Below are 17,570 nucleotides of genomic sequence, written 5' to 3' on the forward strand. Positions count from 1 at the left end.
GAAAATGCGCAGTAAGCCTGTGTATACGCTGCGTATTTATGAATCGAATCCATGTGATCTTGTGGGTTTTTTTAAGACACTTAAATAAGACGTATACGCACGTAAAATAAAAAGAGCGCACAATTCCTATGGCATGGCTTGCTAGAATGCCTGTCAGATCTATGGCATTACATCATACTGCAGAAGCGATTAAAGCATCGCTTGTTGTGGTCCCCTGTGGGGACTAAAAAACACAGTAAAAATAAGTTTAAAAAGTTTTACTAATTATTTTAAAAAGTAATAAAAGTTTACCCCCACCCTTACCATATTTATAATAAAATAGTCTAAATAATAAAACAAAAGTACATATTTGGTATCGCCGCGTCCGTAAAAGTCCAATCTATCATAGTAATGCATTATTTACCCCGGGCAGGGAACGTTGTCAGAAAAAAAAATAAAGAGCGCCAGAACTGTGCTTTTTTTGGTCACCCTGTCTGCAAAAAAAATGCAATAAAAAGCGATCAAAAAATCGTATGTATTAAAAAATGGAACAAACTGAAACTACAGGACGTCCTACACAAAAAAAAAATTTTCAAAAGGGGGAAGGAAAAAACAACAATGAAAAAAAAAAGGCCACGTCCTTAAGGGGTTAATATTAGAGATGAGCGAGTATACTCACTAAGGCACTACTCGTCCGAGTAATGTGCCTTAGCCGAGTATCTCCCCGCTCGTCCATAAAGATTCGGGGGCCGCCGCAGCTGACAGGTGAGTCGCGGCGGGGAGCAGGGGAGAGTGGGGGGGAGAGAGGGAGAGAGAGATCTCCCCTCCGTTCCTCCCTGCTCTCCCCCGCAGCTCCCCGCCCCGCGGCGGCCCCCGAATCTTTCGGGACGAGCGGGGAGATACTCGGCTAAGGCACATTACTCGAGCGAGTAGTGCCTTAGCGAGTATACTCGCTCATCCCTAGTTAATATGTAGATGATTGTTTGTCAACCACACTATTCCTAGACTGTGGCAGCCTAGCTTAAGGCCCTTTTACACGCAACGGTTATCGCTCAAAATTTGTTAAAACGGCCAGAAATGAGCGATAATTGTTACATGTAAACGCGGGCATCGTTCACTTTTTGTTTGCAGCGGGCATCATTCAGCTGCTGGAAGGCTGAGCAAATAAATTCCATTTGAATGCATTTTGCTTGTCTATCAAAAGACTGCAGGATGTTTCTCCCCGACATACTAGCTGCAAGAACAACAATGCAATCTGCCTTCAGCCAGGAGGAGAACAAAGGAATGTTGAGGCAGCTGTTTGCACAGCTGGGAGTGTGTTTAAACACACGCTGGGCTCTGCAAACAACTCCTGGAGGTCATTTTACATGCAAATAAATCACTAAATCTTTCAATCTTTGAGACATTTGAAAGATTATCTTTGTGTGTAAAAGGACCAGTGTGGTGGGAAGGACAGAAAGTGTGAGCACCCAAAGGTCTTTTTAATTTATCCAAAGAAGAAAAGAGAAGCAAGTAATGGCTAAGTACTTGCAAGAACAAGGAAAGAAATACAGAAGAATCAGTCAAGGACTAAAGTAATCGTAATGTTCATCAAGAAAGGAAACTCAGAAATCAAGGGAATAGAAGAAGCTAAAGAAAGAGAAGTAGAAGGGCAAATCATAGAGGATAGGAAGAGAACCTGTGCTTTTTTAACAACTTAAGAGCCCGTTTGTTGTCCAGATAGAAGGTCTGCGCCTCCTGCCTGCTGGCACTTTAATTGTACCGTTAGGCCACTGTCACACAGGCGATTTATAAAGTGTTTTCAGCACAGCACTAAACGCTGTTAAACGCTACCATTTTAATGGGGCTTCTCAAACATGCGCTATAACGCCAAGCACCGCCCCATCCCGACTCCTCCCATTGCTGGCTGCGGACAAGGGGCGGGAGCTGAGCCCGGCTACCTTCCATTGATAAACAGCCAGATGGGAAGAAAGAGGAGCTGAGCTGGCGAGGGGAGGCCCAACGGCATTGCAGGCTCGGCGTGTATGGGCCGGGGCCTGTGCCATCTGAACAGGCACACAAACGTTAGATTTGTGTGCCTGTTCACCCGTTTTTACGGCGCCAGTGGGCGCACGTGAAAACGCCTACGGCCATGTGAAGGAGGCCTTACACTACAGGATGAAGTAAACAGATAGAATTCGGGGGTCGCGCATACACTCTCGCTCAGAGAGGACTGTGAGTAACGGCCGTTCATTGTATTTCACATTTTCGTGCGTAAACACATGTTCTCTGACAGAAATACAGGTGTTTATTGTAATAGCTTTCTCCCATTTTTACTGAAACGAGCTTTTAAAGTCTTTCTTTTTTCATTATGATATTATTATATATATTCAAATATGAATACAACGCATTACTAATTCTATTTCATACGGGCTCCTTCCCACGGACGGATTTCCGCCGCGTATTACGCGTTGGAAATCCGCTGCGTTGCCCGCTGCTATTAGATTCTGTTGAACCTAATAGCTCAATGCTCACGGTGCGGAATTCCGCACTATGAAATCACCCTATCTCACCCGCAGCATATTCTATTTGCCGCGGGTGTATGCGCGGACGGCTTCCATTGCAGTCAATGGAAGCCGTCCGTCACACTATCTTCCGCTGTAGCACAGTGGAAGATAGCGTGAAACTGCTTCCCCACCTACCACCGCCGCGGCATATGACGCGGCCGGCGCGTCATATGACACGGCCGGCCGCGTCATGTGATGCTGTGGGCGTATCACATGACGCTGCGGCGCTTCACACCGAAGCGTCATACGGGACGTAGTACGCCGGATCCGCAGGTAAGTATTGGGGTCTCTGGGGGGGGGGCGCCCTGACGGGCTCTGCCGCGTGATTCCATGGTGGAGCCCGTCACGGCCGTGTGCAGCTGGCCTTAGGAGTCCGAACGCATTCTGTTGTGCGTTTACGTTCACGTCAGGTTAGGAAACCATTAAAGAATGAACAACAACTGAGTCTGCAAAGTAAGTTTAACTAATTGGTTATTTGTTAAATATTTGTAATAAATCTTTTTACTACATAATTTTAATTGTTTTTATGTTTATTTTAAGTTGAATAATTCTGAAAAAAATTAATATCTAAAGCAAGTATTGGATTTCGCTTCTAATGATGATAGTGCAGCGCTTTCCGATAGTGAGGTTGAAGATTGGTTACCAATTGAAAATCAATCGGAGGACGTTGCTTCGGATACTGAAGAAAGTTCCAAAAATGATGCGATGAAAAGTTGTGGTTGGATAGGGCTTGTAGCTCACTAACCCGTCTAGCTAAGGAAATGGCCACTAGGAAAATTGTTTTAATTGTGAGTGTTCTTATTGAGAGCCCCTCAATTGGTTCGAAGGGTTCCACTGACATGGCCCCCAAGACCAAATTTAGGTTCCAGTCTGGACATATATTAGTAGGTCTAGGTCGCAACCTATCTGCCGCTGTCAGGAATCTACTGATCCACCTATCTCCCGCTAGTTTAGTGTCGAATAGGGCGCTAAGGGCTGCCGTCTGGACCCTTAGGGTGTTCGGGGAGAGGCCCATGTCCAGTCCCTCCTGCAGGAAATCCAGGACTAATGGGATGTCAGCACCGCTGCTCGAGGAGTCCTTCCCCTGTCTCCAAGAGATAAACCTCTTCCAGATCTTTTGGTAGATGCGGTTGGTTGTCTCTTTTCTACTTGCCATTAACGTCCTGACTACCCTATCCGAGAATCCTCTGCCTCTCAGTATGGATTCTTCAGTATCCAGGCTGTCAAGTGGAGTCTGCTTATATCAGGATAATTCAGAGGACCCTGTGTTAGAAGATTCACGTGAGCAGGAAGGGTGACCGGCTCCTGGATGCTCAGGTTCCTTAGAAGGCTGAACCAGCTCCTCCTTGGCCAAAAGGGAGCCACTAGGATCAGAGTGCATGCTTGTGACCTGAAGTGCTGCAATACCCTTGGGATTAGTGGAATTGGGGAAAAGGCGTACACCAGTTCTCCTCCCCAATCCTGGCTCAGGGCATCCACTGCTGTTGGCCGGTCCTCCGGTCTGAGGGAGAAGAAGTTTTCTACCTTGGCGTTTTGTCTGGATGCGAACAGGTCCAGTTGTGGGAGACCCCACCTGTCCGTCATGATTCGGAATGCCTCCTGGGATAGAGACCATTCCCCTGGGTCTATACGCCTTCGGCTGAGGAAGTCCGCTCTCTGATTCAGGGATCTCATCAGGTGTACTGCTGATAATGAGAGGATGCGGCCCTCCGCCCAGCGAAAGATTCTTTGTGAGATGCTTTGTAGAGCTGGCGACCTCGTGCCCCCCTGATGCCAAATGTGGGCGACTGCCGTGATATTGTCTGATAGCACTCTTATGTGCTGTTTTTTACCGCGTCCCCCAGGTGCTGGAGAGCCTTCCAGATCGCCTGCAGCTCTCTGTAATTCGAGGACTGGTATTTCATCCCCTGCGGCCATGAACCCTGTAGGAGCTTGTCTCCGACATGCGCCCCCCATCCCCAGGAGCTTGCGTCGGTCGTGACCTGCATGGCCGGATTCTGTATCCAGTGGACCCCCCTTCGCAGATTCCCTGGGGACGTCCACCAGCGTAAGGATACCTTCACTGAGTTCCTTATCTGCATTCTCCTTTCCAGCGAGGATTGCTTGCCGTCCCATGCTGAGAGAACTGCTGCTTGCAGAGGTCTGGTATGCGCCTGAGCCCATGCTACCCCCGGGATGCATGATGTTAGGCTTCCCAGGAGGGACATAGCCTCCCGGATTGAGCATGACCGTCTTCGAAGGAAGGTTTCTACTATATGTTGGATCTTCTGCGCTTTTGACTCGGGGAGGAAAGAGCATTGCGCTTCTGAATCGAGTGTTATGCCTAAAAACACCTTCTCCCTGCTGGGGTTTAGGCTGGACTTCTTCCAATTTATTATCCATCCTAAAAACTGTAGGTTTTCTGCTAGGAGTTCTCTGGACTCGGCTATAATTAAGATGTCGTCCAGATAGGGGACTATCAGAATCGACCTCTGCCTCAGGTAGGCTGCAACCTCCGCCATGATTTTTGTGAAGATGCGGGGTGCCGAGGAGATTCCAAAGGGCAGGCATCTGAATTGGAGATGTCTTGTCCTCCTGTCCATCTCTAGCGCGAACCTTAGGTATTTCCATGAGTCCTTGTGGATTGGTACATGAAAATAGGCGTCCTTCAGGTCGATCGATGCCATGTAGGCTCCCTTGGGGATCAACCTCACTGCTGAAATGATTGATTCCATCCTGAACTTTCGATATTTGACGAAGATGTTCAGGGGTTTTAGATTTATTATCATACGTGAACCTCCACCCGGTTTTCTTATTAGGAAGAGTTTGGAGTAATGTCCCCAGGTCTCTTCTCTCGCTTTTAGATGTTGTAGGTCCCGAACCGCCTGCTGGAGTGGGTGCAGTTGTTGCGCTGGACCTCTGGTAGTGACATATCTTCTCCTGGGGAGGGACACCAGCTCAATTCGGTATCCCTGCTGCAGGATCTCTGGGATCCATGGGCTCCTGCAAATTGAAGCCCATCGATCCGCGAAGCTCCGCAGCCTTGCCCCCACTGGGATGGCGTCAGGGCTTCTGCTTGGCTGTATCCCCCTGGTGAGGGTTGAAGAGAAAATTTCTCCCTCTGCCCCCCCTTGGGGTAACTCCAGCGGCCCGTCTTGCCCTTGCCTCTATATGGTTCCGGCTGCTGTGCTTGGGCCCGGAAGAAGGTCTTCCCTTTATACGGTTTCTCTTCCGGGAATCCCTTCCTCTTATCCGATGCCTTTTCTAGGATCTTGTCCAGATCCGGACCAAAGAGGAACTGGCCATGAAAAGAGAGTGAGCATAATTTATTTTTTGATGCCAAGTCGCCTGACCATGACTTTAGCCACAGGACTCTTCTGGCAGAGTTGGTTAGGGCCGTTGTTTTCGCCGAGAGCTTCACCGACTCCGCTGTTGCGTCCGCCAAAAAATTGGTGGCCATTTTTAATATAGGGAGGGAATCTATAATTTGTTCCCTCAGTGTTTTGTTTGAGATATGCAGCTCCAGCTGCTCTAACCATACCCCCAGGGTTCTAGCGACACACGTGGCTGCGACCCCTGGTCTGAGCGTACTGGCGGCTGCCTCTCAGGATCTTCTTAATAGGCCCTCCGCCTTTCGATCCATAGGATCTCTCAGTTGTGTGGCGTCTTCAAAGGGCAAGGTTGTCCTTTTTGCCACTTTAGCCACTGGGACGTCCACTCTGGGTATTTCTTCCCAATTCGAACATACCCCCTCCTCCAACGGATAGCGTCTTTTGACCCCTAAGAGGAGAAGGATCCCGTGTCGGGTTTCTTCCACTCTTTGTGTATCAGTTTGGATATATTGTTGTGGACCGGGAAGGTATGCTTCCGCCTCTCCCCCAGTCCCCCAAAGACCTCTTCTTGTATGGTGCGGGGTTCCTTGGGTTCTTCCATCTTTGGCGTGGCTCTAACGGATTTGATGAGCTCCGTTAGGTCTTCTCTGTGGAAGAGGTACTTCTTATAGTCCTCTTCTTCTGAGGACTCCTCGAGCACCAGCTCTTCTGGTTCAGATCCTGAACTCTCTTCAGAGTCTGAGTGCTCTTCTGAGCTATACGCCTTTCTCCGGCGTTTCGCCCCTGATGCCCCCGTTGGTGGCGTTTTTGGAGTCGTCAGGGCTGACCGTACTTCCTCTCGGACTAGCTTCCTGACGTCCTCGAGGAATCCCCCCGATTCCTCCTTGACTAGCTTTGCTACGCATGTTTTGCATAATGACCTTGTGCCACATTCTGCGCCTTTTTTCGCTTTGGTTCTGGGAGGGGCATCTCTTTTATCCCCCTGGCAGGTAAACAAAAATTTTGCGTGTAAGGATGCAAAATTCACAAATAACGTACACGAATATGCATGCCTTGTTTTGCCCCACTGGCTACTTACGGTTCCTGCTGCAGCTGAACATTCCGCAACCTCTGGTGCTGGAGCACTCATGTCTTATCACTGGTGCTGCAGACACTCTTGGGGCAATAAGCCAGATACTCACTGAGTGGCTTTTAGTTGCTCGGCGCCATCTTCTCTCAGGCTCCTTTAAATTTTTTTGAATTTGGCGCCTTTAATTTGAAGCCCCGCCCCCTCCAAGCGCCGGCCGCACCTGCCGCAATGACGTCATCGCGCTAGTCACATGACACGGCGCCCTGCCCTCCTCCGTGCTCGTTAAGGGGAAGCAGGAAGCGCCACGCTCGGACCTAAGCCGGAGTCTGAGAAGAGCTGGAGCCCCGCTTTGAGCCCCCATGGGCCGCCGCGGGAGGAATCTGGCCCGGGGGAACCACCCCATGTGGTGTCCCGGGAGTCGTTCTGCAGGAAGAGAGGGCAGGCTGAACCACTGCCCTCCGATCTGCCGGTAAGTTCTTCAGGCTGGCGTCTACACCAGCCCCTCTCGGTGATCCTGCCTCCTGGCAGGACAGGAAAACAATGAGGAAGGGGGACGGGGATGGGGGGGAGATTTTAACCTCTCAGTGTGTTTCTGTCCTATCAGGAGGAAGGCGATCTCAGGTGGTGCTGTCGTGGAGACGACCTAGGAAATCTCACATAATTACTTCATTGTTATTCAATAGGTCAGGGAGCATGTTATCAGGCGGAGTACAGAGGGGTTTGTTTAGGGATTGCTTTATGCCTCCCTGAAGAGGTACGTTTTTAGAGCAAGCCTGAAGTTGTGAGAGTCCTGGATTGCTCAGGTAGCCTTTGGTAGTGCGTTCCAGAGGACCAGGGCTGCTCTGGAGAAGTCTTGGAGGCGGGAGTGAGAAGTTCGAATTAAAGGGGCGCTCAGTCTGGTTTCGTTAGCAGAGCGGAGAGCCCCGGCTGGGTAATGGATTGAGATGAGGGAGGCAATATAGGGGGGCGCTGTGGAGGGCTTTGTAGATGAAGGTAGCGAGTTTAAGTTGAATTCTGTATTTAACGGGCAGCCAGTGCAGTGACCGGCGCAGGGCAGAGGAGTCCGAGTAGCGGCTGGACAGGAAGATGAGCCTGGCTGCCGCATTCAGGATGGATTGGAGAGGGTAGAGTCTGGTGCAGGGGAGGCCGATCAGCAACGAGTTGCAATAATCGAGCCGAGAGTGGATGAGGACAACAGTAAGCATTTTTAGTGTGTCCACAGTGAGAAAAGAGCGGATTCTTGCGATGTTCTTGAGGTGCAGTTGACCCGTTCGGGCGGGAGATTGGATGTAGGGGGTAAATGAAAGACCAGAGTCGAATATGACCCCAAGGCAGCGGGCATGTTGTCTAGGAGTTATGGTGGCACCACACACTGAGATGGAGATGTCAGGATGAGGTCGGTTAGTGGAGGGTGGAAATACCAGTAAGTCAGTTTTAGAGATGTTTAGTTTTAGGTAGAGAGAGGACATAGTGTTAGAGACAGCGGACAGAAAGTTGGTGATGTTTTGGAGGAAATGTGCAGATGTCACGGGAAGAGGTGTATAGCTGGGTGTCGTCAGCATAGAGGAGGTTTTGGAGGCCAAATCTCCTGATGGTTTGTCCAATATGGGCTGTGTAGATAGAGAAAAGGAGGGGGCTGAGGACCGAGCCCTTAGGGGACCCTAAGAGCAAGGGGAAGAGTAGGGTAGGTAGAGCCAGCAAAGGAGACGCTGAAAGAGCGGTCACATAGGTAGCAGGAGAACCAGGAGAGAGCAGTGTCCTTTAGGCCGATGGAGCGAAGCATACTGAGGAGGAGTTTGTGGTCAACAGCATTAAATGCTGCGGAAAGGTCGAGGAGGATCAGTAGGGAGTAATCGCCCTTCGATTTGGCTGTCAGTAGGTCATTGGATACCCTTGTAATGGCAGTTTGTCAAGTGTTGAGGTCGAAAGCCAGACTGTAAGGGGGATAGGAAAGAGTGCTCTGATAGCTTACAAGGTGGGAGTAAACCAGGCGTTCTAGGAGTTTGGAGATGAAGGGGAGATTAGAGATGGGACGGTAGTTGGCAGTATCAGTAGCGTCCAGAGTCTGCTTCTTTAGCAGTGGGGATATGATGGCGTGTTTGAAAGAGGAAAAGATGCCAGAGAGGTTGAATATAGTGGTGAGCTGGGAGATGCCCACTGGGGAGAGAGTCGCTAGCGCAGGTGGTGGGGCAAGCAGAGAAGAGCAATTTGGAGACTTCTTCCTCTGTCGCTGGTCTGAGTACAAACAGTGAGCAGGAGCTAGATACAGTGCTGACAAGACTAGGGTCAGGGCTAGTCTGGGATTGGGACGTTATTTCCTGACGGATATCATCAATTTTCTTTTTGAAGTAAGCAGCCTACTCTACAGCACTGAGATCCATCACAGGGGGCTGTAATTTAGGGCTGAGAAGGGAGTGAAAAGTATCAAAGAGCCTTTTAGGGTTGTGTGATAGTGAGGAGAATAGAGAGGTGAAGTAGACTTGTTTGGCGTGATGGAGGGCGAGGTTGTAGGTTCCTAGCATGAATTTGTAGTGGAGGAAGTCTGCGGATGTTTGCGATTTCCCCCACAGCCATTCAGCACTTCTAGAGCACCGCCAGATGCTATTCTGCCAGTTTTAACTGCACTAATCCATCCACCACTTCTATTACTTAGAATCAGTCACTGTCTACACCATCTTCTCCACTATCGCTCTGGTTGCCCACCCTTCCCCAGACCCTAGTTTAAACACTCCAACATTCTAGTCATCTTCTCCAGCACAGCTGCATCTTCCCCATTGAGATGCAGCCCATCACTACGGTAGAGTTCGTAGCAAACAGCAAAGTAATCCCGGTTCACCAGGAACCGAAACCCCTCCTTCCTACCCCAACTCGAGCCACTTGATTACCTTCCTATTTTCCCACTACCTTTGTGTTATGGCACAGGTATTTCAGAAAACACTACTTTGCAGGTCCTTGCCTTAAGCTTACACCCTAGTTCCCTGAAATTGTTTTTAAGGACTTTCCACCTACCTCTAACTTTGTCATTGGTGCCAATGTGCACTACGACCACCAGCCCCTCCGTCATCCGTTAACCTGATCCACAAAAATGAACCTTTTTTTTTTTTAATCATCCTTGTTCCAAGCTCACATTGACAGTTTGCAGGGACTGGCCTTGTCAATTGTCGTTGCAAAAGAAACTGACAAAAAAGTAATCTCTTAAGATTGCAATGGCGAATACTTGTCATTGTGGCTTAGAGGGATCCGAGGAATAAAGACATCTTCATTCTGAGAACCGCAGTCAGTGTTGTAGCCTCAATCACATGAAGCATGCATAAGTTTGCCACAGAGTTGGGTTCCATTGCAAAGCCAAAGTACATCTAAAATGTCAGTTTTAAGCTAGGCCCGGCGGCGGGCGTGATCGGTGTCAATAATTTTACATATTTCCCCTCTCCCCTCTCTTTTTCTTTTATCCTTTTTTCTTTCTTTGTCTGACCCTTTTTTTTTTTTTTCTTCAAAATTTCTCTCTTTCCGGTTCACCTAGCGGCGGCGGAGGCAGGGGCAGGCCTCTGTTGGTGGTCTCCCCTCCCCCACCTACGGTAGGCAGCTTTTAGCTGCATTTGAAGCGCAGTTATAGCTACAGTTAGTGGTTAGTTAGAGTTGTGAGGCCCAGTGGAAGGCCTACAAATGTTCTATTTTCCTCTCCCCCCCCCCCCCCCACTCCCGTCCCCCCATGTCCTATCCGATCCCCATCTCCCCTGACCCTTCCCAACCCAAACCTCGCTGGAAGACAACGACAAAAGGCCTGACGAGAACAGGATATGGCTAATTTAACGATCGGCTCGTACAATGCCAAGGGGCTGAATAACCCATCCAAGAGAGGACAGATCCTATACCACATGCAAAAAAAAGAGAGAAAGGTGCATCTTTTCCAGGAGACACATTTTAAGGCAGATGAGATCCCGTCATGCTCCACGAAATTATTTCCTACCTGGTTTCACAGCCCGAATCCGAACCGCAAGGCAGGAGGGGTATCTATCGCATTTCACAATTCTTTACAGGTTCGGCCCCTTGGCATTGTAGGAGATCCAGAGGGCAGATACATATTTGTTAAGATGGAAATATGTGGAAGGGTGATCACGATTGCAAATTTTTATTTCCCGAACCAGGGACAGACAACCTTCGGTATAGCTGCCTTGAGAGAGCTGGCGAGGTTCGCAGATGGCACCGTCATTACCCTGGGAGGCGACTTCAACCTGGCTATGGATCCGGAGCAAGACACATCATCGGGTAAGTCCTCCGTCTCACGGGCAGCAACTAGATCCCTACTGAAAGAACTGGGGAACATGCACTTGGTAGACCTATGGCGACTGCTGCACCCGGGCGTCAGGGACTACACATTCCACTCGGTAGCACATAATACCTATGGCAGGCTAGACTATATATGGGTCTCCCACTCCCTCCTAGACTACCGCCTAGTATGCAAATTCGGACCATTTATCTGGTCTGATTATGCCCCAATCTACGCCGACTTTGACGGTTTCCAAAAAGACTCCCAATTCAGAACCTGGAAACTCAAAGATAACATCCTAAAAGACCCTCATAGCGTCCAGGAAATCAGAACAACTCTAGCCAATTTCGTGAAAGACCACCAAAGCGACACCACACGGGCCCCCCGTCAAATGGGAAGCACTAAAATGTGTCCTAAGGGGTACCCTGATCTCCCAAGGGGCAAGGTTAAAAAAAGAGCCCCTTCACAGATATAGATTAAAATTTAATGTCTTTTATTAGTATAATTTAAAATTGTGGGCTCACATATAACACTTCTTAACGATACAAAAAAGAAAAGGACAAATGACAAATAAACAAAGAAAGAAAAGGCCCTAGTAGAGTTGTGTAGGGTAACGTATCTCTCAGATAGATATTTGGAGATCGATCCCGCACAAGTATATGGAAAAGGATAAAGGTCCAGATGAAAAGGGAATGTTATCCGAGTCCAAAAAATACGCGTACTTAGATATGAACGCGGTACGAAGAATAATACCTCTTTAGGGCACAATATTGTAATTCATGTTGCTAAAGCAATTTTTTAACCTCCCATTAGTAGCACAGTTACCGCGTATACGGGTGCTAATTACATGGGCTCATTACAGGTCAGCGGTACTGACCAGCACGTAAAACGGCTCGCTCGCTCAACGCGTTTCCCTGCCCTTGTAGGGGGCAGTTCCTCAGGAGCACGGGTAATGGTTGCCCGTAGAGACGTGTTTCTAAAGTTGTCACATCGAGATAATAGAGCAACAGGATTGATGTGTCAGGATTTAGTCCTGCTAAATTTTTGTCCTGCTAAGATAAACCTACTCGATAGTTCCCGTAGGGTAATAGTTACTGCTTCTCACTAGTCACTTCCGATGCGGCACTTGTATTAGTACCGCTGTCGGACTCTCTGAGTATTTCAGAGAGAGAAAGGGCCTTTCACTTAATCTGGCGTCCACTGTGATATATGTCAGTATATGACTATCACAGACAGCGCCTCCAGATAGCAAGTGGCGACCGTTATTCAGGTTTAATTATCAGCCCCTGGAGTGATGCCCGGGGTTGCCCTCTTGGAAGATTCCTGCAATATCTATTGGGGTGTTTGCATTGGTCAGCACATTACTATGACCGATGTAAATTGATGCGACACCCAAATAGAGATAGCTCTGTCACTCGATATTAGCAGTAGTGAGTGTTCTTCTATGGTCTCAAGCCGACCCTTTTTAACCCAGCTGGTCGAGATCCCGGCTGTGTTATACCCAGGTCAGGTGCCTTCTCAGGTGGAGTTCGAATCAATAGCAGTATGTGCCTCCAATAAGTTAGCTTCAGAGGAGAGGCAGTTAACTCGGCTAGATAGGGGGATAATACCCCATTCAGAGTTCTATCTTGGAGACCAAGGAAGACAGAGCCCCTCTAGTATCAATCCAAGCTGGATTGAACAGGGGTAAGAAGCAGGGACAGAGTAGGAGAGGTAGCGCCTGCGGCTCTGATGGTGAGCGGCCGGCTATGGGGTGTCAGAGCTACTGACAGCGTTTAAAAGGAAGTATGGCTCCTCCTCTTAGGGAGGAGTCATGTCATCCAGCCTATTGGGGCTCAAAGGGGCGGTAGTAATTGTCCCTAGGGACACCCATCTTCTCATTCTGCCTGGCTTCCCTGCTACCACACAATAAGACAGTAGTATAGTGGGGCCGTGCTGTAAGACCTTTATTGTGGATTCTATCTCCCCCATCTGATCATCCACAGCCTCAATACGATGTCCTATATCGGGCGTCCGTTCCTGAGCTTCCGCGTTCCACCGTGGAACGCATGACGCGCTGCGTGATGACGTCATCACGCAGCGTGCCACCCTATTGGTCAGAATATCGGGACGGGTGGAGCGTCATCCAGATGTACCTCCTATGTCAGATCTTGGTTGTTACACCTCATCATACGTCCCTAACAGGTAAAAAAGTGTCTTTACTTGTGTGATAATTTCCAGCTGCCTGCAAGGTAAGCCGTGCAGCATATCGTTTAGGGATTAGATAATTCAGACATAACTTCCCAAGGTATCGCTCAGGAATGACAGTGAGGCGGGGAGGGGGCGTGGCTTACATTCAGAACTACCCTCACTAAATACTGGCAGAGCATTTATGTATAGTGAAGTTCCAATAATGCATCCTGCCACTCTGTAGATTAGCATATAAACCAGGCAAAACACCACATTAGTGTTTAATAGGAACAATCTAGCACAGATTGTTGTGGTTGAAGGTGATGGATGGAGCAGATTTTTGGATGAAGTCTGTAGTTTATTCCTTTTTCTGTCATTATGCGCTCCATCGGAGTGTCATACGTAGATCATATGATGTCCCAGATATAAAATAGTGTTCACGAATAGATCAGATTATGCTAATTAGGTGCCGAGGAGATTGCATGATGTCTAGATTTATATCTATAGGGTAATGCCTAGAAAGGATTTAATGCAATCATTCTGAAAAATCCTCATTCATATCAGAGGATAATCGTCTTTATCAAGGAGAAGCCTCTCAGAAATTACAGAAAACAATTGAAGCTTAGTGTCGCGTTGAGGCCTTCTGGTTTTACAGTATTTAGCCTAAATATCCAGTTGGCCTCTTTTTGTAGCAGTCTTTTGTCAATGTCACCTCGTCTTGCACTTGTCCGTAGGGTCTCTATGCCCTGAAATTTGAGGTCATTTGGTTCACTCTGGTGACAATCTCGGAAGTGATCTGCTAATGGAGTGGACTCACCGCGTCGGATATTGCCCACGTGCCCCAGGATACGACGCCGAAATTCCTGTATGGTCTTTCCGACGTAGTTCCTGGGGCACGGGCAAGAGGCCATATACACAACATTTCGAGTGCGACAGTTGATGAATCCACGGTTGGAATATACTTTATTTGTGCTTGCACTCTTGAATGTATTGCTTTTTAAAATGAACCCACATGCTTCGCAGCCGTGGCAAGGGAATGTTCCTGATGGTTTACGGCTGTTTAGCCAGTTCTCATTGGTGTCGGGGTTCAGGTGACTTTTCACAAGGTGGTCTCTTATATTGTGTCCTCTGCGGAAAGTTATCATTGGGGTGGATGGCAAAACTTCTATAAGGTCTGAGTCATTTGCAATTATCCCCCAATAATGTTTCAATATGTTCCTAACTTCGCGTGTGCCCGTATCAAAAGTCCCTATAATCCTAGAGATCTGGGCGTTCTCTCTATGTCGTGGAGTAAGGAGATCTCTTCTTTGTTGCTGTTCCGCGTGTTTAAATGCTTCTTCAATAATGTCACACGGGTAATCCCTTTCCCGAAACCTCTGTTTAAGACCCACACTCTTTTGTTTGAAATCCTGGTTATCGGAGCAGTTTCTTCTAACACGAAGGAACTGTCCTTTCGGAATGCCCCGTTTGAGAGCAAACGGGTGGTGACTGTCCCATTTTAAAAGGCTATTGGTAGCAGTGGTTTTACGGTGAAGTGTGGAAACAATCGACCCGTCTTCTTCTTTGGATAACTGTAAGTCCAAGAAGGTCACCGAGTCTTTGTTTATTTCTGCCGTGAACTTCAGGTTAAGGCTATTTATGTTTAGTGTGTCCACGAAACTCTTAAAGGATAACTCGGTGCCCCTCCAAAAAATCAGGACATCATCAATAAAGCGTAGCCATAACAGGATCTTGTCTGACCATTCGGGGTTGGAATAAATGTACTTTTCCTCCCACCAGCCCAGGTAGACGTTAGCGTAGGATGGGGCACAAGATGTCCCCATCGCGGTCCCCCTGAGCTGGTGGAAGTACTGAGTGTTAAACAAAAAATAATTGTGGGTCAAAATAAACGAGAGGAATTCGAGAACGCAGTTATTGTGTTGGGAGAAGTGTGATCCCCTTTGCTCTAGAAAAAACCGGGCTGCTCTAATGCCACCCTCGTGTGGGATGGAGCTATAGAGGGACTCCACATCGAGGGTGGCAAGAAGAGTCTCTGAGTCCACCGTGATACCCTCGATTATTTTAAGGACATCCATGGTATCCTGGACGTGCGATCTTAGTGATGTCACAAAAGGTCTTAGAATTTTATCCACATAGACACTTAGATTCTGTGTGAGATTATTTATCCCTGAGACAATTGGTCTCCCACGGAGAGGACTTGTACCCTTATGCACTTTTGGGAGGGCGTAGAACGTGGCCACGACAGGATGTTTGGGGTTAAGAAACTCCCATTCTTTATGATCAATACACTTGTTCTCAAATGCAGTTAGTAAGAGTTTATTAAGTTCCGTCTGGAATCGTGTGGTCGGATCGGAGGGTAATATCTTATATGTATCAGTGTCCTCGAGCAACGCGAGGCACACTGACACATAGTTTTCCCGATTCATAATCACCACGTTTCCCCCCTTATCCGCAGGTTTTATTACCAGTTTATTGTTAGATTTTAATTTCTGTAGCGCTGAGCTTTCTTTTTGTGATAGATTGGGGTGCATTCTACGAGGTTTAAGTGTTTTCAAGTCCTCTATTACAAGCTGTTCAAAAATGTCCAGCTCCGGGCATGGGCAAGCTGGGGGGTTTTTCGTATTTGGGGACTTCAGGTCGGTAAATGGCCCAAGTCCCACCGGTCTTTCGTTTTCTTCTTCAAGCTGTTCTAGCATCTCATGTCCTGGAAGGTCCGAGACCTCCAGCCCCAGTTCTTTTGCGCGTTCCCGATTTTTGATCGCAAAAAACTTGCGCCATCTCAGTTTTCGAGTGAAGAGGGAGATGTCCTTCGCCCACACGAACGCATCATATTTGGTCGTGGGGACGAAGGACAGCCCCCTCTCCAACACTCGTCTCTCCTCCCCAGATAGATGATGGTCAGATAGATTGATAACTTGTAATTTATCAGTGGATACATGCGTTATTGCCCTCATTATCGTGTTGTTAGGGTCGAGAGTAGTCTGTGTGCTAGGGCCCAGCTGAGGGTCCATATAGTGACTCAATAGTCCCTCCTCCCTCGCAGGAAGTATTGTGATATTGGCTGTTCTAAAAAACCCCCTGATTGTGTCGTTTTCCCGCGTCCTTTTGATTGTTGTGGGTAGCGGCCCCTTCTAGATGGTTTTGGGGCCCTTCTATTTCTACTTCTTTCACTATCTGAGTGTTCGTAGTCAGATGAACTCGCGTCTGTCTCAGATTGTGTGTTTCTCTCTGGATAGATTTTATTTTCCTTGAAATCTTGTAGATCTCTATTGAATTGCAGATGCTTGCGTTCCTTTATTTGTGTTGCAAGCTTTTCTATGTTATTCTGTACAGATTTTTCCTTTGCCGGGAATTCCGGATCAGAGGAAAATGATTTTGCTTTTTCCAATAGGTCACTAAGTTTTTTCTGATTCGTAATTAGTGACGCTTTTTCTTCGTCTAATAGTAATTTGATCAATTGCAGAGAGAAAGTTGTAGATTCACTTTCCCACTTTTTTGTGAACTCAGGGTTTTTAATTCGTTTGGGCGGTAAGATGGGGTTTCTCAAGCCTCTTGGGATGATCTTATGTTCGTCATATCTCTGAAGACCCTGCACCTCCCACCAATTGCGTGTAAACTCACGATATTGTGAAGTTAGTTCCTTAAAGCATGTGTCAATAGAATAATTCTGAGTTTGATGGCTTAATTCTCCTTCGGAAAAGACGGCACCAGCATCTGATAGCCACTGGGTGGCGGTAAGGTCCCTCGAGAGGAAACCAGCCATACCATACAAAATTTAAACCAAATCACAGTGGTATGAAAATCTATATATTGTTTGCAGAAACCCTTCACAGATATAGATTAAAATTTAATGTCTTTTATTAGTATAATTTAAAATTGTGGGCTCACATATAACACTTCTTAACGATACAAAAAAGAAAAGGACAAATGACAAATAAACAAAGAAAGAAAAGGCCCTAGTAGAGTTGTGTAGGGTAACGTATCTCTCAGATAGATATTTGGAGATCGATCCCGCACAAGTATATGGAAAAGGATAAAGGTCCAGATGAAAAGGGAATGTTATCCGAGTCCAAAAAATACGCGTACTTAGATATGAACGCGGTACGAAGAATAATACCTCTTTAGGGCACAATATTGTAATTCATGTTGCTAAAGCAATTTTTTAACCTCCCATTAGTAGCACAGTTACCGCGTATACGGGTGCTAATTACATGGGCTCATTACAGGTC

The sequence above is a fragment of the Eleutherodactylus coqui genome, chromosome 3, assembly GCF_035609145.1.
Source record: "Eleutherodactylus coqui strain aEleCoq1 chromosome 3, aEleCoq1.hap1, whole genome shotgun sequence".
NCBI classification, from domain to species: domain Eukaryota; kingdom Metazoa; phylum Chordata; class Amphibia; order Anura; family Eleutherodactylidae; genus Eleutherodactylus; species Eleutherodactylus coqui.